Source organism: Bos indicus x Bos taurus, chromosome X (genome assembly GCF_003369695.1).
Source record: "Bos indicus x Bos taurus breed Angus x Brahman F1 hybrid chromosome X, Bos_hybrid_MaternalHap_v2.0, whole genome shotgun sequence".
NCBI lineage: Eukaryota > Metazoa > Chordata > Mammalia > Artiodactyla > Bovidae > Bos > Bos indicus x Bos taurus.
This window is the reverse complement of record NC_040105.1, coordinates 126,650,700-126,672,875: the sequence shown is the minus strand read 5'-3', so window position 1 is coordinate 126,672,875 and position 22,176 is coordinate 126,650,700. Positions and strand designations below refer to the sequence as shown.

The window sequence follows — 22,176 nt, the reverse complement described above, 5'->3', positions numbered from 1 at the left end:
GGTCAGCTTAGGGGACTGTCAAGTGAAGAGTGGATCTGGAACCAACTGACCTGACTGACTAGAAAAGTAAGAGCAAGCTTATGTTATGTGGGGCCAAATGTGCTGGGCAGAAGGTAGGACTTTTTCCCTGTCACGTGAACCATAATTGAAGATGGCATCAAAATGCCTTTCCTGGGTCTCTAAAAGAACAATGTCAAGGTCTCTCCCTGGACAGGGCTTTCTAATTCTGTGGTAGAAACTGTTAATGGAATCAGTTCATTAAACAAGACAGTGGTATCTTTTTCCAGTCCTTAACCATGTTCCTCTGTTCCTTGTGGGTGCCTCTGTTGCAGACACATTGACTTTTAGGATGTCTGTTTTCAAAATCACCTGATTTTGACAGTTTACCATCAAAGGGTTGATCTCTCTTTTTATTCTCGTTGGAAACTCTTGCAGTAGCTGGCAGCAGTGAGATGAACTGGATTGGCCTGTTGAAAATAAACCTCATGAATTTGGAATGTGTGCTGCTTGGGTGCCTTTTTTCCTAGTATGATAATATGGATCTGAAGTTAATTGAAAACATTTCTGTCTATTAAAAAGGGTAAAATGGGACCTGTGGACCAAGTGGGTTGTGGTCAATGGTGGTATCCCAGACCAGTTCCACACGTGATAAGGATCCTGGGAATATAGTGGAAGTAATTGTCAAGTCAGGAGTGCTCCTTGAAATTTTCACGCTTCCAGTAATTCGTGGCTATATGTTTGCTTGCAGACATTACTGAGACCATACCTCGTGTTTCATCCACAAACTGCCTCCAGTGTCTGAGTCTGAAAGTCTCTTGGCTCTCTCTTACTATCATCTTTGAGCTTGACACCCTCCACTATTTAAAATATTCTCAGAGAGCCTTTATTTTTAATAGCATATTAAATATTTTATTTAAATTAAGAAATACAACAAACTAACATACATTTGTTCCTCTGTTTGAATAAAATAACTACCTACAAAAAATCTACACACAGTTTCTCAAGTACCAAATTCCAAGTATTTAACTGATGTTGTTGTAGCCATGAGTTCCAGGAAACAAACTCACTCAGAAGGACAGTGCAGACAGTGGAGTGCAGTTTATTACACCAGCGGGCCCAAGGCAGAGTCTCCTCTTAGCCAAGGACCCCAACCAGCATTTGTGAAAATCTTTTATACCCCATGTGTACGTGTCTGAACCCACCACTCCAAATTCCTTGAGACTTACATAAACCAAGGAAAATACAATCCCAGTAACCCCATCATTCACGTGCTATGTGCTCATGTGCTCAAACAGTCAAACAGTTAGCCAATAATCAATAAACCCGAGGTTACACTCTGATAGATACAGAAAAATTTATGGCCTGTCTGGAGGAAGGGGTGATTAGTGTATGTTTTCTCTTAGGCGATGAGTAACCTAGATACGATCTTCCAGGTTCCCCTGTCTGGAGGGGGTCTTATCCTTCTCTTGTTGTTTTTATAGGCACTAAACACAGAGTTCAGAGTCCATTGGAAAGGTGGCCGAGCATGATCAGCATGAACAGGCCTAAGATGGAGTCCAGGTCCTATGAATTCCTTCTTCAATGTCATGAAACATATTTTCAAAATGTATAGGCTGCATTCCAAAATTTGGTATATTTTGGTTTTACATATTTGGTATATAAATCCAGATGTAATATATTTATATTTACACATACTACACACTTTAAATAATCTAAGAAAAAAATCAGTCATTAAAAAAAATCAAACCAATTTACTTCTCTGTAGAGAAAGTTACAACACACAAACCATTCTGATACCTTTTCAATGGGCCATACGTAGGAAAACCACTCTTTGACAAATACTATTTATACTGAATTACAAATTCATATAAAAATATTTTCTTTAAAATATGCTCTATTTTAGAAAAAAAATTAAGTGTAGGCCAAGTACTTTAAAATTGCAAGAGATTTAAAAAAGCAAACTGATCTAACTTTAACTTTTTAGACCATTACTCAATTTCCCTTGATTTAGCTCATAACATCATTAACAAGGTGCTTTTAAGGTGGTGCAATGGTAAAGAAATGCAAAAAAGCAAAATGGCTGTCTGGGGAGGCCTTACAAATAGCTGTGAAAAGAAGAGAAGCAAAAAGCAAAGGAGAAAAGGAAAGATATAGGCATCTGAATACAGAGTTCCAAAGAATAGCAAGGAGAAATAAGAAAGCCTTCCTCAGTGATCAATGCAAAGAAATAGAGAAAAACAACAGAATGGGAAAGACTAGAGATCTCTTCAAGAAAATTAGAGATGCCAAGGGAACATTTCATGCAAAGATGGGCTCGATAAAGGACAGAAATGGTATGGACCTAACAGAAGCAGAAGATATTAAGAAGAGGTGGCAAGAATACACAGAAGAACTGTACAAAAAAGATCTTCACGACCAAGATAATCACGATGGTGTGATCACTCACCTAGAGCCAGACATCCTGGAATGTGAAGTCAAGTGGGCCTTAGAAAGCATCACTACAAACAAAGCTAGTGGAGCTAGTGGAGGTGATGGAATTCCAGTTGAGCTATTTCAAATCCTGAAAGATGATGCTGTGAATGTGCTGCACTCAATATGCCAGCAAATTTGGAAAACTCAGCAGTGGCCACAGGACTGGAAAAGATCAGTTCTCATTCCAATCCCAAAAAAGGCAATGCCAAAGAATGTTCAAACTACCACACAATTGCACTCATCTCACACGCTAGTAAAGTAATGCTCAAAATTCTCCAAGCCAGGCTTCAGCAATACGTGAACCGTGAACTTCCTGATGTTCAAGCTGGTTTTAGAAAAGGCAGAGGAACCAGAGATCAAATCGCCAACATCCAATGGATCATGGAAAAAGCAAGAGAGTTCCAGCAAAACATCTATTTCTGCTTTACTGACTATGCCAAAGCCTTTGACTGTGTGGATCACAATAAACTGTGGGAAATTCTGCAAGAGATGGGAATACCAGACCACCTGACCTGCCTCTTGAGAAACCTATATGCAGGTCAGGAAGCAACAGTTAGAACTGGACATGGAACAACAGACTGGTTCCAAATAGGAAAAGGAGTACGTCAAGGCTGTATCTTGTCACCCTGCTAATTTAACTTCTATGCAGAGTACATCATGAGAAACGCTGGGCTGGAAGAAGCACAAGCTGGAATCAAGATTGCCGGGAGAAATATCAATAACCTCAGATATGCAGATGACACCACCCTTATGGCAGAAAGTGAAGAGGAACTACAAAGCCTCTTGATGAAAGTGAAAGTGGAGAGTGAAAAAAGTTGGCTTAAAGCTCAACATTCAGAAAACTAAGATCATGGCATCTGGTCCCATCACTTCATGGGAAGTAGATGGGGAAACAGTGGAAACAGTGTCAGACTTTATTTTTCTGGGCTCCAGAATCACTGCAGATGGTGATTGCAGCCATGAAATTAAAAGACGCTTACTCCTTGGAATGGAGAAGGAAATGGCAACCCACTCCAGTATTCTTGCCTGGAGAATCCCACAGACAGAGGAGCCTGGTGGGCTACAGTCCATGGGGTCACAAAGAGTCGGACACAACTGAGTGACTTCACTTTTTTTCACTTTCACTGCTTGGAAATGTGGCCAACCTAGATAGCACATTCAAAAACAGAGACATTACTTTGCCAAAAAAGGTCCGTCTAGTCAAGGCTATGATTTTTCCAGTGGTCATGTATGGATGTGAGAGTTGGACTGTGAAGAAAGCTGAGCACCCAAGAATTGATGCTTTTGAACTGTGGTGTGGGAGAAGACTCTTGAGAGTCCCTTGGACACAAGGAGATCCAACCAGTCCATTCTAAAGGAGATCAGTCCTGAGTGTTCATTGGAAGGACTGATGCTAAAGCTGAAACTCCAATACTTTGGCCATCTCATGCGAAGAGTTGACTCATTGGAAAAGACCCTGATGCTGGGGAAAGATTGGGGGCAGGAGGATAATGGGACACAGAAAATGAGATGGCTGGATGGCATCACCGACTGGATGGACATGAGATTGTGTGAACTCCGGGAGTTGGTGATGGACAGGGAGGCCTGGCGTGCTGCAATTCATGAGGTCGCAAAGAGTCGGACACGACTGAGTGACTGAACTGAACTGAACTGAACTGAATGATAAAGAATCTGCCTGTCAATGCAGGGGATTCAGGAGACCGGGGTTCAATCCTTGGTTTGGAAGACTCCTTGGAGGAATTGGCAACTGACTCCAATATTCTTGCCTGGGAAACCCCATGGACAGAGAAGCCTGGCAGGCTATAATCCATGGGGTTGTTAAGACTCAAACATGACTGAGCACACACACTCTCAGAGAGCCTTTTAACCTTCAGTCTCAGTAGATAACTATGGTTCCTCTGCTTTATTAGTGATACAAGATTCAGTCAGAAGCTGGCATCACAGAACCTGAATTTCACCTACCCACATTCAAATTGCACATTCCTTTTGATGGGAAACTAGAGTGTGTGGCCTTTTCCAGCACATTGACATTCATCGTCTTTTGGTTTACGCCTGTAGTAAGTTAAATTACATTAAATCCTTGGATGATGGGTGTCATTGTGGATTCCTCATGTGGTGACAAACTGAAACATATAATACTAAGAGAAAGCTTTCTCCTAAGTAGTGTTCCTTCACCGAGACATGATTGTGTCCAAGACTGGCTCATTTGCTAGTGAAAAGAGTTGTGAAACTTAACCATAACTGTGGCCCATTCTCTCCTTTCCACACAGGCTTGTGCTGGCTGCCCATCACATCACAGTCTTCCTGATTCTCTTTGTTGGAGGGGCTGTGGGGAAGGCCTCAGTGAATTGTTTCATGGGTTCTTCTGCTGACTATTAGCATCTTAGGAAGCAGTCACAAGGCAGAGCATTCGAAAAGGGTGTTTTTCCAATTGGCAGCAGTCTCAAGAACTTGCACTCTTTTTTTTTTTTTTGGTTCTCAACCTGTTTAATGTGTAAAGGGGAAAAAAGAGGTGGTAGGCAGAGTTTCAGTCTGAATACATTCTCAGGATGCTGGCCTTCCAGAGCATCATTCTGAACAGCTGATTATCTTCTGTGACTCGAGTTTCAGTTTTGAAAATATCTAATTCCATGGGATTATGGTGACTCATTTATTATTAAGAATTAAATATAGAAATTTAAAGACTCCGAGCAAATAGCAGGGGCGGGACTAATGCGACAGTAATAGCTGGAGTTGATGGGGCAAGAGTCAATCAATCATAAAATTATTTTTCCCTTGTAACAAAGGGTTCACACTTTTAACATAAATTATACATTTATTATGGTGTTTAAAAACAGTCAAGCCTAAATAAATTCGTCATACCATCGAGAAGAGACACACACACTTACAACTTACTTAAGCACAGAACTCATTTGACAGCTCTTGGCCAGGGCCACACACATTTTACAGGGAGCTTTTGTTTCTCAAGCTTAGTGAAAGTCTGGCAATCATGTATATAAAATAAGACTTAAATTTAAAACCTCACCAAACTAGGAAGCTGATGTAGAAAATCAGTGACACTGGAGCGGCTAAAGCCCACAGTTCTTAGACTTCAGCACGGGTCCCAGTGACCTGCAAAGTCCTGCCCCATGCATCCGAGGCCTGGGCAGGCCCAAGTCCCTTAAGGGCCAGCAGGTTCCCCTGGGGACGCTGTGCTGCTGCTCCAGGAACCCTGGCTAAGAACCCCTGGGAGGACGTAGCACCGTCTCCGCCTCTCCTCGACGTAGACCGTGTCCCCTCCAGCCGTTGCAGGGAAGCTCAGTTTGACCAAACCATTCAACACCAGATTCCTCCTGGCGAGTCCCTGGCATCTTCTCCTGCCAGGCCTGGCGCCCTCTGCCTAAAGTGCCACCTGCCCAACACCGAGGGTGGCCGCAGCAGAGCTCAGGTCACGGGGGTGCGCTGGTGGCCAGCAGGGAAGGGCTCCTCTCTGCCCATCTCACAGTCCTGTACCACTGGGAAGCATCAACAAAAAAAGGCAATTTCCCGATCTCATCATCAGAGGCTCCACACTGAACACTTAAAGGCAAATCGTCATCTTAAAGTACTACGTTTAGGGATTCAGTTAAAATATACACAGGTTTTGTCTTCCCCTTGATCAGACTGTTGCTATTGTTTCTTCAGAGGATGGTAAAAAGAATTGATACCCTAAAAAAAGAACTCCTTTTATTATTTTTTTTAAAGAGCAACAATGGGTGGGTGGGAGGGCGGGGGCGGAAAAGCGTTTCCTCTCCCCCTCCCGCCCAACCCATTTGGTTTTGGCTCACAAAGCTTCCCCCGCCCCTTTCGCTGTCTGTGCGGCTCTCGAGGCGACCATCAAGCCATCCGTCCGTCCGTCAGTCCCAGGCGCTCCGGGCGGCGGGCTTCAGGAGGCGTCCCTGGATATCCATCCGCTCTCGGTGAGGAAGTTCAGGATCCTCTTCATGAGGACTTTGTCCAGGTAGCTGGGCAGGCGGCTCTTGGAGGGGATGCCCTGGCGCTTCTTCAGGTGGTCCTTGATGAAGATGGTCTTCAAGGTCACGTAGCGCACGGGGCTCAGGTTCAGCGAGCTGCACAGCACCTTCTCGCGGTGCGACAGGAGCTCGAAGCCCGGCAGGTGCTCGATGGCCGCAAACTCACCATCCCGGCCGTCCTCCTTGCCGCCCCCCGCCGCCGCTGCCGCCACAGCCTTGTTCTCCTTGCACTTTTCGCGCTTGTGCCGGGCCACCTCATACTCCACCGACTCCTGCATCTTCGTGATGCCATTGTGCCGGTAGCGCTGCAGCTCGCGGATCTTGGCGCGCAGCATCTTCTCCTTGTACATTGTGTCGAACAGGTCGTCGAACTCCTTGCACGACATGAGCTGGTAGAGCGGCCGCAGCTTCAGCCGCAGCTCCTTCTCCTCCTTGGTGACCTTGCGCTGCGCCGCCCACTCCTCCTCCTTCTTGTCCTTGCCCAGAAAGGCGGGTGCCAGGTTGTAGTCCTGTGCGATGTTCTTGCGCCGCTGCCGCTCGCGGAGCTTGCGCACGTACATGTCCACGTGCGCACGCTTCAGCTCAATCTCCACGTCCTCCTCGTCATAGTTGACCGAGAGCCCAGTGATGAGCGTCTCGGCGTCCTGGTCATACTCAATGTCATACTCGTCCCGCAGCAGCATGTAGCCCAGCTGCGGCTGCTCGGCCACCGAGATGTCTAGGGGAGGCAAGGGGGTGGTGAGGCTGGGAGAGAGGGGCCCCCCACTGGGGCAGGTGTGGTCAGTCACCCGGTTGGGGATGGAGTCGGGGATGCAGGCCTTCCCCAGGTTTCCGTGGATGTACATGATTATGTAATGCTCCATCACTTCCTGGGGGGTCCTGGAAGTGCCGACGTGAGCTGCCATGTCCTCCCAGTTCCCGAAGCCGAACTGCTCGATGGCATCCAGCAGCAGCTGCTCCTCGCGGCAGGTCCAGCCGCCCTCGACCTCGGGCCCCTAGAGCGTGAAGTGCCCGTCGTCCACCAGCTGGTAGCCATGGTAGCGGCGGTGGTGGCCGATCTCGGCGCCGGCGGAGAAGCACTCGGGGCACAGCTCGATGTCCTGGCACTCGGTGCAGCGAAAGCACAGCGGGCTTACCTCGGCTAGGCAGTACACACAGCACTTCTTGCTGAGCGCCGCCATATTCTGCTGCTGGGGCCCGGCGTCCTGCGCTCCAGCTAAACCGCCGCGTCTGCCCCTAGCGCCCTCTGCAGCCGGCCTGCTGGGAAGCTCACCCCGCCTCAGCGCGCAGGCGCCCTCGGGCCGGCCCGGCCTCCAAGAACTCGCACTCTTGAGCAAGAGAAAGGGACACTACTCAATACAGGTCAGATGTGACCTGGCTCCTCTGTGCTATTCCAGGCGTTGATCCCTAGGCCTGCCTTGTCACTTAGCCTTCTGAGGCATGTATTCGATGATTGTTTTCTCTCCAGTGGCAATGGTAATGTCTTCAATCTAAGTTATCTGTATCAAGCTCAATCGATGAATGCATCATTATATGCATCAAGCTGAAGGAATGTACCAAGTTATCTCTGTCAAGCTCAATGGATGAATGCTTTCTCTCGGGTGGAAATGGTAATGTACTACAAGGTCTTCCAAATATGTTATCTGTATGAAGCTCACGCTTTCCCCTGACTTATGTGGTTGCAGAGAAATGGGTAATATTGGGCATTTGAAGGCATGGCCTTTGAAATGAGGTATCTTTCTTTTAATCCTGCTTTCCTGTAATATACAGACTCTAGGTTCATCAGGATAGCAGCAGTCATTTTGAGAGGCATGTTAGCCTACTGGAAGTGATGATGATGGTGGTGGCCATGATAGTGGTTTTCGTGGTGATTATGCTAATAAGAAAACCACCACAACCACCAATTATATGAAGATTAACAGAAGCAAGAACTATCCTCAGTTCTTTTCACTGGTTTATTTCATAATCTTCTCAATTCCTCTGATTTGTGTACTACTTGTAAGAAATAGAAAATGCTCTCTTTTGCAAGGGACATTTGTAGTATAGAATGGATTCTTACATTGCCATGGTGACAGAGCCCTTCACTCTCAACAAATGGTGTAGAAGGGTGTTAGTGTTGGGTTTAGTGGGCCCCATATCTTGTGATGTTAATTACTAAGCTTCGAGAAGCTTTCTTAACTAACATTTTCTTGCTTGAAAAGTTGGGGGTTACCAACACCCGCATCTCCTCTTCATTTCCAGTCAATATGGCTATCTGGGGGTGACACAGTGTGTTTTCACAGTGGTAGAAATAACTGGAAGTAAAATGCTCCTCAAATTGGGGAGAATACATGTTGAACTAAATGGATTTCATGGCTGATTGGCCAGCCAGTTTGATTGTCTCTTCTTTTACAGAGAGGCTTATAGATGTTACAGAGTCATACCAGGGCTGGAGCCTTTCTGATCAGAAAAGATGGAATGGCATATAGACCATGGTCCTTCCTTCTGAGGCCTGATGGTTGCAGATGGGCAAAGGTGGGGAAGAGCAGCACTGGATGCAGCTGCTCATAATGATTAAGGACAAGGAACTGTGGTGTGAAAGATACGAGAAGCTTCTTGTATTCAAAGAATTGTTTTCTTCCCCTTCAACATCCATGTCACTGCCTAGGATAAGCAGAGCATGGGGACCAACAATACTGATGCACATCCTTGAGTGAGATATGAGAATAGATTGCCTTCTGGCACAGGTGACTTTTATAATGGGTGTTTTACCCTACTTTACAGCATTCCTCAGACTTCTATATGCCACTGTTAGAGAAGTTCTTGTGTTCCTGCTTCAGTGTGTGCACTGCCTTAGGCTCTGAAAAGCAGCTCAGGGAAGGTGGCCATTGCCCCTCCTATACTGTGGCCTAGAAGAGTAATCTGAGGAGTCTCCTGGGAGGTGCCCACTGATCTTGACTGTACTTGGTTCAGCTCAGCTTTCCTGTTGAGATGTCCCTGTGTGCTGTAAAGAGACAGCTGAAATTCACGGGCTATTCTTGGTATGTTCTACTGATATACCAGCCAGACACTACTTCCTTCAAAGCTCACACATCACAGGTGGCTTGCAAAATCCTAAAGAAGGCCCAGAGTGGCAATGGTAGCATGTAGGCATGGTGAATGTTGGCTCCAGGGCAAAAATTGGCTGAGGCCTGTTGTCAGAATTCTGTGTCCCATGGGGCTTGGGGAAATTTTGGTCTGGGTGGTAAGTTGGCACTAGCCATGGATCAGACTATTCTGTCACAGAGGGTCATGGGAAATATTGGGTCTGGGAAGAAAGTTGGCTCTAGCTTGAGGCATACCTTTGTGTCACCAAGGGGCATGGAAAATGTTTGGTCCTGAGCATCAAATGGCTCTGTCCTGAGTCAGACTTCTCTAAAGCAAGAGTTATAGAAATGTTGGATCCAGGTGGTAAGTGTGCTCTGGCCTAAGTCAAACTTCTGTGCCACAAAGGGCATTAGAAATGTTTGGTCAGGGTAGTAAGTCAACTCTGGCCTGAGTCAGACTTCACTAAAGTGAGGGTCATGGGAAATGTTGGGTCTAGGTGGCAAATAGGCTCTTGCCCTAGTCAGACTTCTCTGCTTCAAGGAACATGAGAAATGTTGGGTCAGGGGCGTAAGTTACTTCCGGCCTGAGTCAAACTTCTGTGCCACAAGGGACATGGAAAATGTTGGGTCTGGGTGGTAAATTAGCTCTGGCCTGAGTCATACTTTGTGTCTCAAATGGCATAGGAAATGTGGGGTTCAGAGCATAAATTGATTCTGGCCTGAGTCAGACTTCTTTAACACAAGAGTCATGGGAAATGTTGGATCCCGATGGTAAGTTAGTTCTTCTGAGCCAGACTTCAATGCCACAAAGGGCATTCGAAACGAGGGGTTCTTGGTGTGAGCTGGCCCTGGCTTGAGTCAGACTTCTCTAAAGCAAGGGTTATGGAAAATGTTGTGTTTGGATGGTAAGGTACCTCTGGTCTGAATCAGACTTCTGTGCCACAAATGCCATGGGTAATGTAGGCTCTGGAGCAGAAGAGAGTCGTCTGTTGTCAAAAGTCTGTGCCATTGTGCAGAGCAAGGCCATACTGTGAATCATGAAGTGTCTCAGCTCTATGTGGGGGTATGTGGTTTGAACTTTCTGTGATCTCTTTTGGCACTTTTCCGCTGAGCACACTATGCACACTGGTTGGAGAAATGAGGTCAGGTCGGTCTTGTCAAGGAGCCGTCCTTTATTCTGGCCATTGTTTCCTTGGCAGTATGTGCTGATGAGTCTGGGTGACCAGGAAATGACTGAGTCATTTGTGAGGACTGGAGGATGAAGACCTTGTTTTCCTCTTGCTGGAGAGGGCTACACCCCCAGGCTGTAGCTGTCTCTCCATCTGTTTATCTGCTAGAAAGCCTTTCTGCTTGGTGGTGGCTTCTCTTCCATTTGGGTCTTCTTGTTGGTGAGGGTGACATTGCCTCAGGGGAACCCACTGCACTCTCTAGGAAGAAGTTTTTTTAGTACAACAGTGGAGTGGCAGCTTTGCATTTTTTTGTGATGTTGCACTACAGGAAGGATGAGAGGAAAGGGGAGATCAGTTTGGGGAGGGAAAGGGTCCAGTGGTTCCCCCATTTAAGGCTTCCTCTTGATAGCTAAATTTGAGCCCAGCAGGGGTATGAGGAGGAGCTTCTGAGAGTATAAGTAAAGACTGACAGTGGAGATGACAAGGATCTTTGGCGTGAAACATGTGGCAGACATTATGGGTTCAGGGCTCTGTCTCCTGTCTAGTAGCCCTTTTCCCTCTCACTACCATTGGGTGGCCATAACTGTGATATAGACAATGGTAAAGCAAATGGATAGCTGTGAAGTGAGTGAATGTGGACCTGTACTGACATTCAGGCATTAATACTGGGATCAGGTCTTCACATTTCATTTTCCTAGTGAACTGTAGGCCTCTCTGCCAGGAGATGATTTTGCTACCACTGCTCGTTCTGTGCAATGTTTAATGTTCTTTATAATGTTTTATACTGTTGCATAATAACATAACCTGAGGAAGTTCTGAGAAGGAACATCTCCTGCTTCTGTGGATGCTGTAATCCTCTTAAGATGCTGCCTTGCCAAACCTTTTTATGATCTTCTCCTGAACTTTTATTGATTCTTGTGCACTACTTTGATGGTCATTTCTTTCTCTGAGTGTCCAGAAGGTCTAGCAGTTTTTGGTTTCAACTGCTTACGTTTTTCTTTCCTTACCTAGCTCTCCCCTTTTGCAAGGATTTTCCTGCCAGGTCCTTAAAGGAGCATTCAAATTGGCAAGAGGCTTATTGAGCTTTTTTAATGATTTCCACTCATATAAAGAGGCAGAGAAAGAACTGACACGTTTTGCAAAGTTAACCCTCTAAAGCAAAGGGAGGGGTGAAGGCCTGCTGTCAGTTTTCAATGGGGAAAATTAAAACTTTGTGTCTTATGTAACTTTATATTTTCCCTGCAGTACCCTAACATAAGATACCAGGTCCCCGGAGGTGTCTGCCTCCCACAAATTGTGATTGCCATACCCTGGGCCAAACTCAGGCCACAGGGAATTTCCTTCAGTGGAACTTGTGCCAATGGCACCTCATGCAAGAGGAATAAGTAGAAGCCACTGTTCACCATTCAGTTTGCTTATCTTTTACCAAAATCTGTGTCCTTGAGGTGAATTCTCTGTGGTCCTTTGCAGTAGGAAATATAACCAGAGGCCTTGTTTACAGACGGTTTCAGTTGCTATGCTGATCTCACCAGTCTTGGCAAATGGAAGATATACCATACCACTCATGTCAAAGAGGAGCAGGTGACTGTCTAAACTATTTTCAATTTGTAAAATGTTGTTTTTCAATAAAATATGTATGTTGGAAAAACTCCCATTGTAGATGTCATTCTTTGTGATGACTCCAGGCAGCATCAGTGAAGATGTGGCTCCCACGTGCATCACACCAGGTACCGAGTGGGACTCTGGGCTCAGTAATCTTGGCATTGATAACAGGTGGTCGGTGGCAGGGGGAAGGGTCTCGAGGCCAGAACTGAAGTTCTGCCCTTGTTAAGGTAAGAATGATGGTAGATAATCTGACATCTTCCTAGGAGAAGTGATCCTTTTCACTTATTCATGAGGATGACAGATGAATACCTGGATATCGTGTGTGCATGGGGGGTGTATCTCCTATTCCTGCTTTGGGTGAGAATACAAGGAGTGGCCCAGCATGGTTCTGGAGACCATCAGAAGTCATGGAAACAAAAACCTGGAAGCACACAAAAAGCTCCTATTCCAATTTGTATTAGAATCCAGTCCTTTGAGTATTAGGAATTATTCACTACATATCAATCATTACCAGAGTATAAATGAAAAGAATCGAAAAGGTAACTGAGTGGCTGAAGCAATTGCCTTCGACTAGTGCTTAAAAAAAATCAAAACTCTACACACATTGCATAAAATTTCTAATAGTAAATTTATAAACCCTTTGTAGAGCTGAGAATGCTGACAACATTTTGTGAAATATTCGTTCAAGTGGCAACATGATTCAGGAATAGTGATTCCAGAGGATTTTAAGCTAACTGTTTAATCTGCCTAATGAACATAGGCAGAGCAGGGAGCATCCAGGAGTTGCGCAGGCAGGCAAGTTGGGTGGGTCACAGGCGCATTCCTGGCCCCAGGTGGGAATGCCAGGTGGGGGAGGGGGGTGTATGCCAGGCAGGTGAAGGGAAGTACCAGAAAGAGGGCCTATGCAGGCAGATCCCCCAGGACATCTGCAGTCCAGTCCCAAGTCAGGTCATGAAGGCTCAGCCTAGAGCCTGGCTCAGGGAGGCAGGATTGAGGCCAGGCTCCAGGCCCTTGTAGGACTCCACTAGGGACTGCCAATTGCTTTAGGCCTCCTTGACCAGCTCCTGGAACTCAAGATGTGTCTACCAGTTAGATTCAAGCACTCTGGGAGGCAGCCAGGAAGGTGCTTATTTCTGTCCTCCAGGTGGTCCAGACAGGTGTTGACTTTGTCCAACATGGGGTAGATGGCTGCCCATACTGCTCCTCGGGTGAAGCCATCATCCTTGCCTTCCGTGCGCACATCCACAGGCATGCCCTGTTTCACATGGCCACCACACATGGCAGGCTTGTGCACGGGCAAGGCTCATGTGGCTTTGGAGTGAGACAACACAACTTTGGTGCACAGAGGATCTGAATCAGGGAGGGCTAGGGAGGTCATTAAAACCTTGTGCTCATTGAAATCGCTCTCCTGGGGAAAAGAAGCGAGACTGTCACAGTCTGTCTTGATTGAAGATGTGCCTGCTGGGTGGTGGGCTCAGGTCTCTCCCTGATTATTCATAAAGATGTTCAAGAATGCAGGTGTCAGCAACTCACATCTTGCCATCACGGTCTAAGGATCCCCAAAGCTGCAACTTGTCATCTCCTGCCTGAGGGGTTCCTCAGTATGTGGAGGTTGAAAAAGGTCTTCTATACATTTCTTTCTTTGTTTCAATATTATCACCTACTTGTGTTAAAGAATGACTTACCCATTAAGATGTGAGCTACCAGACTTAGCTATGCAAGTCCAAGTCATCAGGCAGGAGAGAAACTTGCTGAGATTGGATGTTGGAGGTGGTGGGTCTACTTCTCACCCATACTCTGAATATGGATCCGTGTGTATTAATTACATAATGAATCAATGGACATGTTTTCTGTTTTATACGAGACCAAGAAGTTTTGAACCTGGGGATGACCTGAGAGGAAGGTGCATAATTTTTTCCATTTATTGAGGGCTTTTTATGGCCAGGCTATATGTGTCTCCCTCATAACTATTGCTGTGGGGATAAACCTGATCATGCAGGGCAGCTATGTGAAACACTGGATATCCTGGCACTCAGAAGTAGGGTCTCAGTGCACAGTCACACTCTTGTAGCAGGACACGTACCTCCTGGACCTGGTGTGCACCTTTAGAACTCTGTTATTCTGGTGGAGGTCAAGGATCTTGTAAATTTCTAGGGCTCACCTGCCCCTTCCACACACACACACACACACATTCAGAGAGCAGGGCGCCCTGCATCCTTCTACTCTCCTTTTTACTTGAATGTGGTCTCAACTTGGAGATAAATGAGTGGGTGACAGGAAGCTTATAGGAAAAAAGGATGAGTAGGGACTTGCCCATTTTAGGTTCCTTTTCTGCTTTTTGTTCTGATTCATTTCCCCGCCCCAGGGATGCCAGGACTTGAAAGGCTCGGTGCACCTTTCTGCCAAGACTTTGGGACTGACTGGTGGTCATCTCATGACATTCCGGATGGATCTCCAGGCATGGAGGGATTCTGGTGAAGCTTGGATGAAGCATGGACTCAGACTGGAAAGGCTGTGAGTATCTTGGAAGCCCCTATGGTACAAGTCTCCTCCAAACACAGACAAATGCAGGCTAGTCTGTGCCTTACTTCCAACGCTGGTGTCCTTTCAGCCTTCCTCCCACCTCCCTATTCTTTCTGTCTCTTTATCCCTCCAGCGATCTATTTTTCTATCTCTCTATATCCCAGACACACAGGCTAGGGACACACACTACAATTTCTTCCTGGTCTCCAGCCACAGTGGCACAGATATGAAGGTCTGTTTCCTGCTATGTGTGGTCTGAGTTTCTCTGCTGATTTGGACAAGTGATGTGGGTCAACTTGGGGCAGTCATTACTCTTTCAGATGTAGATCTACTCTGGGTGACTGAACCAATCCCAGAAGATTCACAACAAGTTGCACACCCTGGTCCAGCCCTATGTTGTGGCAGCATGGAGCCCATCTCCTGAGGGGAAGGAGGAGGGGCAACACTGACACTAACGATCCACATTTACACTGAACTTCACAGGTTAAGGTCATAGTCCTAAGCCGGAATGCCATCACTACAGAAACCAGACACAAGTCTGGGTTTACAGGGACACCTTCACACTGACCAACGGATAGATGGGCCACGTTCTTGATCAGGCAGTCCACAGAGGATAGTTACAGAAGTGTAATGAATCAGATCAGATCAGATCAGTAGCTCAGTGGTGTCCGAATCTTTGCGACCCCATGAATCGCAGCACGCCAGGCCTCCCTGTCCATCACCAACTCCCGGAGTTCACCCAGACTCACGTCCATCGAGTCAGTGATGCCATCCAGCCATCTCATCCTCTGTCATCCCCTTCTCCTCTTGCCCTCAGTTCCTCCCAGCATCAGAGTCTTTTCCAATGATCCAACTCTTCACATGAGGTGGCCAAAGTACTGGAGTTTCAGCTTTAGCATCATTCCTTCCAAAGAAATCCCAGGGCTGATCTCCTTCAGAATGGACTGGTTGGATCTCCTTGCAGTCCAAGGGACTCTCAAGAGTCTTCTCCAACACCACAGTTCAAAAGCATCAATTCTTTGGCACTCAGCCTTCTTCACAGTACAACTCTCATATCCATACATGACCACAGGAAAAACCATAGCCTTGACTAGACGAAACTTTGTTGGCAAAGTAATGTCTCTGCTTTTGAATATGCTATCTAGGCTGGTCATAACTTTTCTTCCAAGAGGTAAGCATCGTTTAATTTCATGGCTGCAGTCACCATCTGCAGTGATTTTGGAGCCCACCAAAAATAAAGTCTGACACTGTTTCCACTGTTTCCCCATCTATTTCCCATGAAGTGATGGGACCGGATGTCATGATCTTCGTTTTCTGAATGTTGAGCTTTAAGCCAACTTTTTCACTCTCCACTTTCACTTTCATCAAGAAGCTTTTGAGTTCCTCTTCACTTTCTGCCATAAGGGTGGTGTCATCTGCATATCTGAGGTTATTGATATTTCTCCCGGCAATCTTGATTCCAGCTTCTGTTTCTTCCAGTCCAGCGTTTCTCATGATGTACTCTGCACAGAAGTTAAATAAACAGGGTGACAATATACAGCCTTGACGAACTCCTTTTCCTATTTGGAACCAGTCTGTTGTTCCATGTCCAGTTCTAACTGTTGCTTCCTGACCTGCATACAAATTTCTCAATAGGCAGATCAGGTGGTCTGGTATTCCCATCTCTTTCAGAATTTTCCACAGTTGATTGTGATCCACACAGTCAAAGGCTTTGGCATAGTCAATAAAGCAGAAATAGATGTTTTGCTGGAACTCTCTTGCTTTTTCCATGATCCAGCGGATGTTGGCAATTGGATCTCTGGTTCCTCTGCCTTTTCTAAAACCAGCTTGAACATCAGGAAGTTCACGGTTCACATACTGCTGAAGCCTGGCTTGGGGAATTTTGAGCATTACTTTACTAGCGTGTGAGATGAGTGCAATTGTGTGGTAGTTTGAGCATTCTTTGGCATTGCCTTTCTTTGGGATTGGAATGAGAACTGATCTTTTCCAGTCCTGTGGCCACTGCTGAGTTTTCCAAATTGGCTGGCATATTGAATGCAGCACTTTCACAGCATCATCTTTCAGGATTTGGAATAGCTCAACTGGAATTCCATCACCTCCACTAGCTTTGTTCATAGTGATGCTTTCTAAGGCCCACTTGACTTCACATTCCAGGATGTCTGGGTCTAGGTCAGTGATCACACCATCGTGATTATCTTGGTCGTGAAGATCTTTTTTGTACAGTTCTTCTGTGTATTCTTGCCATCTCTTCTTAATATCTTCTGCTTCTGTTAGGTCCATACCATTTCTGTCCTTTATCGAGCTCATCTTTGCATGAAATGTTCCTTTGGCATCTCTGATTTTCTTGAGGAGATCCCTAGTCTTTCCCATTCTGTTGTTTTCCTCTATTTCTTTGCATTGATCGCTGAAGAAGGCTTTCTTATCTCTTCTTGCTATTCTTTGGAACTCTGCATTCAGATGTTTATATCTTACCTTTTCTCCTTTGCTTTTTGCTTCTCTTCTTTTCACAGCTATTTGTAAGGCCTCCCCAGACAGCCATTTTGCTTTTTTGCATTTCTTTTCCGTGGGGATGGTCTTGATCCCCGTCTCCTGTACAATGTCACGAACCTCATTCCATAGTTCATCAGGCACTCTATCTATCAGATCTAGGCCCTTAAATCTATTTCTCACTTCCACTGTATAATCATAAGGGATTTGATTTAGGTCATACCTGAATGGTCTAGTGGTTTTCCCTACTTTCTTCAATTTAAGTCTGAATTTGGCAATAAGGAGTTCATGGTCTGAGCCACAGTCAGCTCCTGGTCTTGTTTTTGCTGACTGTATAGAGCTTCTCCATCTTTGGCTGCAAAGAATATAATCAATCTGATTTCAGTGTTGACCATCTGGTGATGTCCATGTGTAGAGTCTTCTCTTGTGTTGTTGGAAGAGGGTGTTTGCTATGACCAGTGCACTCTCTTGGCAAAACTATTAGCCTTTGTCCTGCTTCATTCCCTGTTCCAAGGCCAAATTTGCTTGTTACCCAAGGTGTTTCTTGACTTCCTACTTTTGCATTCCGGTCCCCTATAATGAAAAGGACATCTTTTTTGGGTGTTAGTTCTAAAAGGTCTTGTAGGTCTTCATAGAACCGTTCAACTTCAGCTTCTTCAGCATTACTGGTTGGGGCATAGACTTGGATTACTGTGATATTGAATGGTTTGCCTCGGAAACGAACAGAGATCATTCTGTCGTTTTTGAGATTGCATCCAAGTACTGCATTTCAGACTCTTTTGTTGACCATGATGGCCACTCCATTTCTTCTGAGGCATTCCTGCCCGCAGTAGTAGATATAATGGTCATCTGAGTTAAATTCACCCATTCCAGTCCATTTCAGTTCGTTGATTCCTAGAATGTCGACATTCACTCTTGCCATCTCTTGTTTGACCACTTCCAATTTGCCTTGATTCATGGACCTGACATTCCAGGTTCCTATGCAATATTGCTCTTTACAGCATCGGACCTTGCTTCTATCACCAGTCACATCCACAGCTGGGTATTGTTTTTGTTTTGGCTCCATCCCTTCATTCTTTCTGGAGTTATTTCTCCACTGATCTCCAGTAGCATACTGGGCACCTACTGACCTGGGGAGTTTCTCTTTCAGTATCTAAATAGGTCTCCTATAATGGGTTTCAATCTGTGAAGGCCCTGCTTTCATTGAGATTGAATCTTTTTAAAAACAACTGAGGTGAAAAGTGTGATTGTAACTAAGGGGAAAGGTCCATCAGGTCTCATATTTTGAAGGCTGACTATAGGGGCCAAAGACAGAATTTTATTCCTCATTGGGTCAGAGCATCCACGTGCACTAGAGGCTATTTGGGCGTAATGGATGTTCTGGCTATGGGAAATACAGCAAGGTAATGATTCCAGTGGTTAACGTTAGGTATATCTGTTTCTATTTTGTGTTCCTTTATTCACTTATTCCCTGGGTCTGGCCCAAATGTGGGCCAGAAGAGGATCAGAAACTGATGAGAGGTAAAAACTCAATTGTCAGACATCTAAAGTGGAATCTGGTTACTACACAGAGCCACCACCCCTACATCACCCCTCTCTCCAGCTGGACCCCCCAAACAAACAGAAATACCATGTCCTTTTCCTCCTCATCAGTGGGATGAAGTGTTCAGGAAGAAATCCTCAGTGCTAAGAAATCTTCAGTCTGCAGTTCTCAGTCTTCACCCAGTCCTCACTCCCAGTGTCTGAGTAAGTATGGACTGGCTGGTCTGGGCCCTAAACTGAAAGGACGCCACCACCCTCCCTCCTCACACACCAGACCCTTCCCTTTCTCCCCTCTGCATCATCAAAAAAACATGCACACACATCTTTTTACTGTTTGTTGATACTTTAATCATCAGCATCTGAGTAGTGTGGTCGGTGCAGAGGGGACCTTCATTGTATGTTTGATCCCGCTACAAACGACTATTCTGCCTTTGCTTTTCCTGGAGTTACAGCAGATGGCTCAGCATCTTGGGCTCCAGGGGGGCACAGGGGCTTACTTGGAGAATTGTCAGGAGAGGTGTTGGAAGAATCCTCCAGGTTTTCTTCGTCCTCCATTGGCCCATTTTCCTTCTTCTTTCTATTCTGCAGGTGGTAGTAGAAGACCAGTATGGTCGACTTCCGATTCTTATTTCTGTTCGGATTCTGCTCTAGGGTTGATTCTACCTTCTTCATGAGTCTTTGTATCTGGTAAGAAAACAAAGTCATCCAGAAAGACATTAGTGAAGGAGGATGGGAAGGAGAACTTTGAGAGAACGGGTGTGCGTTGGGGAGGTGTTTTGTGCCAGGCAAGGGCAGGGTGAGTCCCGGGTGGGGGATGAAGAGGAAGAACATGAGTAGGGTAATCGGACCTTCTCCCTGTCCAAGCCATTGGACTGATCAGAATTATTTGTCTTCCTTTCTTTGGAGGTTGAGGCTTCTTCCTCGAAACTGATGTCATATATGTCAATTTCCGGCTCCCGCTCCTTCACTTTCCCAAATATGCCTCCCATCTTGTAGCAGCTGTGGCCTACACCAAGGAGCCTGGCCTCTTTATATACCTTCCAGGACAATGAAGAGCCACAACTGTCCGTTTGATTGGTCAGCAAGAAATTTCTCCAGCCAATGGTAGCCCTGACATTGTTGACATCACAAAGCGCCACTTATGAACCTTCATGGGGGAGGGGAGGCTGCAATGGAGTCCAGGTGCTCTGGTTTGAGAAAGGGAGTGCTTCCTCAACACCCATTAAAGAGCCTTCCCAATTTGATTTTCCACATTTCCTCATCTTTTCCAGTTCAGTTCTTGTGGTGTAGAAGTTAGGGAGCCAGTGTTCCCTCCAAACCATTGCTCATGGCCACCCCCATTCAGTGATTAATTGTGTCATCTTCCAGATCTCATCACCTAGTATTTGGTGTGTTTTTTTTTTTTTTTTTAAACAGTTTACTTTAGAAGTTTTAGATTTGCAGAATATTTGTGAAGAGTATTTTCGTATACTCCACAACCAATTCCCTTTATTACCATTGTACATTAGTATTAAACATTTGTTCAACTTAGTGAATCCACACTGAAAGAGTATTATTAACTAAAGTCTGGACATTATCATTTCCTGCAGTTCAGTTCAGTTCAGTCACTCAGTTGTGTACGACTCTTTGTGACCCCATGAACTGCAGCACACCAGGCCTCCCTGTCCATCGCAAATCTGGGAGTTTACCCAAACCCATGTCCACTGAGTCGATGATGCCATTCAACCATTTTATCCTCTTTTGTCACCTTCCTGTCCTGCCCTCAATCTTTCTGAGCATCTGGGTCTTTTCAAATGAGTTAGCTCTTCGCATCAGGTGGCCAAAGTATTCAGTTTCAGCTTCAACATCAGCCCTTCCAAGGAACACCCAGGCCTGATCTCCTCTAGGATGGACTGGTTGGACCTTCTTGCAGTCCAAGGGACTCTGAAGAGTTTTCCCCAAGACCATAGTTCAACAGCTTCAATTCTTCGGCGCTGAGCTTTCTTTATAGTCCAACTCTCAGATCCATACATGACTACTGGAAAAACCATAGCCTTGACTAGATGGACCTTTGTGGACAAAGTCATGTCTTTGCTTTTTAATATGCTGTCTAGGTTGGTCATAACTTTCCTTCCAAGGAGTTAGTGTCTTTTTAATTTCATGGCTGCAGTCACCATCTGCAGTGATTTTGGAGCCCCAAAAATAAACTTAGCCACTGTTCCACTGTTTCCCCATCTATTTCTCATGAAGTGATGGGACCGGATGCCATGATCTTAGTTTTCTGAATACTGAGCTTTAAACCAACTTTTTCACTCTGTTCTTCCACTTTCATCAAGAGGCTCTTTAGTTCTTCTTCACTTTCTGCCATAAGGGTGCATCCTATGCTTATCATTGTTCTAATATGATATCAGGTGTTTTACATAAATTGTTCCATTCAATCCCAGAATGACTCTAAGATATAGATACATGCTATCATTGTTCCCATTTTACAGATGAGAAAACTAAGTGGTAACAAAATTAGGAAACCTACTCAAGGTCAAATAACTTTCAGGTGGTGAAGCTATAAATTGAGATGGGACTTGAAATCCTGTGGTCCCAAATGCTCATCTAGATGCTGTTATATTCCCTCTGCTACAACCCTATTCTCAGTCATCATCAGATCATGCCTGTGTAGTGCCAAGAGCCTGAGAGTCCTCTGTTCCTACAGAGTTCACAACTTTCAGTGAGCTTTCTAAAACATAAATCAGACTGCATGACTTTCTTTATCAAACCATCTAGCAGCCCTCCACTGCACATAAGATAAACTGCCTGTTCTTACCCCACAAGTCCCTACGAGACCTCATCTCTGCCTCTCCAGTGTCAGTCTTCTCTCTCTGCTCTGCTCCTCTCTGACTGATTCCAATTTACACTCAACCATTGGCAATTCTTGCTTCATGACGTGGCAACTTGCTATTCTACCTAAAATGCTCTTCTTCCAAATCTTCACACAACTGATTATATCTCATTCTTTAAATCTTGTTTCAGATATGAACTCCTCAGAAAAGGTTTCCCCACACCCTTTAACCAAAGCAGCTCTCCTCTGCCCCATGCCAATACCATGAACCAGTACTTTGCCCATGAAAATAGAAATTACTTGATCACAGAAGCATTGACTTTATGTCCTTCACTGTAAGTCAAGAACCAAGTACAATATCTGACACATCCTAAGCACTCAAGACATATCTGTTTCCTGAAATACTGGTATCTTTCTTAAAGTGCCATACTCATATGTGTATAAATACACACACACACACACACACACACACACGCTTTTGTGAAATATGGGAGCTTGATGTCATCTCA

The 22,176-nt window shown here is 45.3% G+C and overlaps 1 pseudogene; it reads right to left on the bottom strand.

Moving 5' to 3' along the window:
- Nucleotides 1–6,357: 6,357 nt before the first annotated feature.
- LOC113887870 lies at nt 6,358–7,645 on the bottom strand (annotated as a pseudogene).
- Between the last annotated feature and the right edge of the window lie 14,531 nt (nt 7,646–22,176).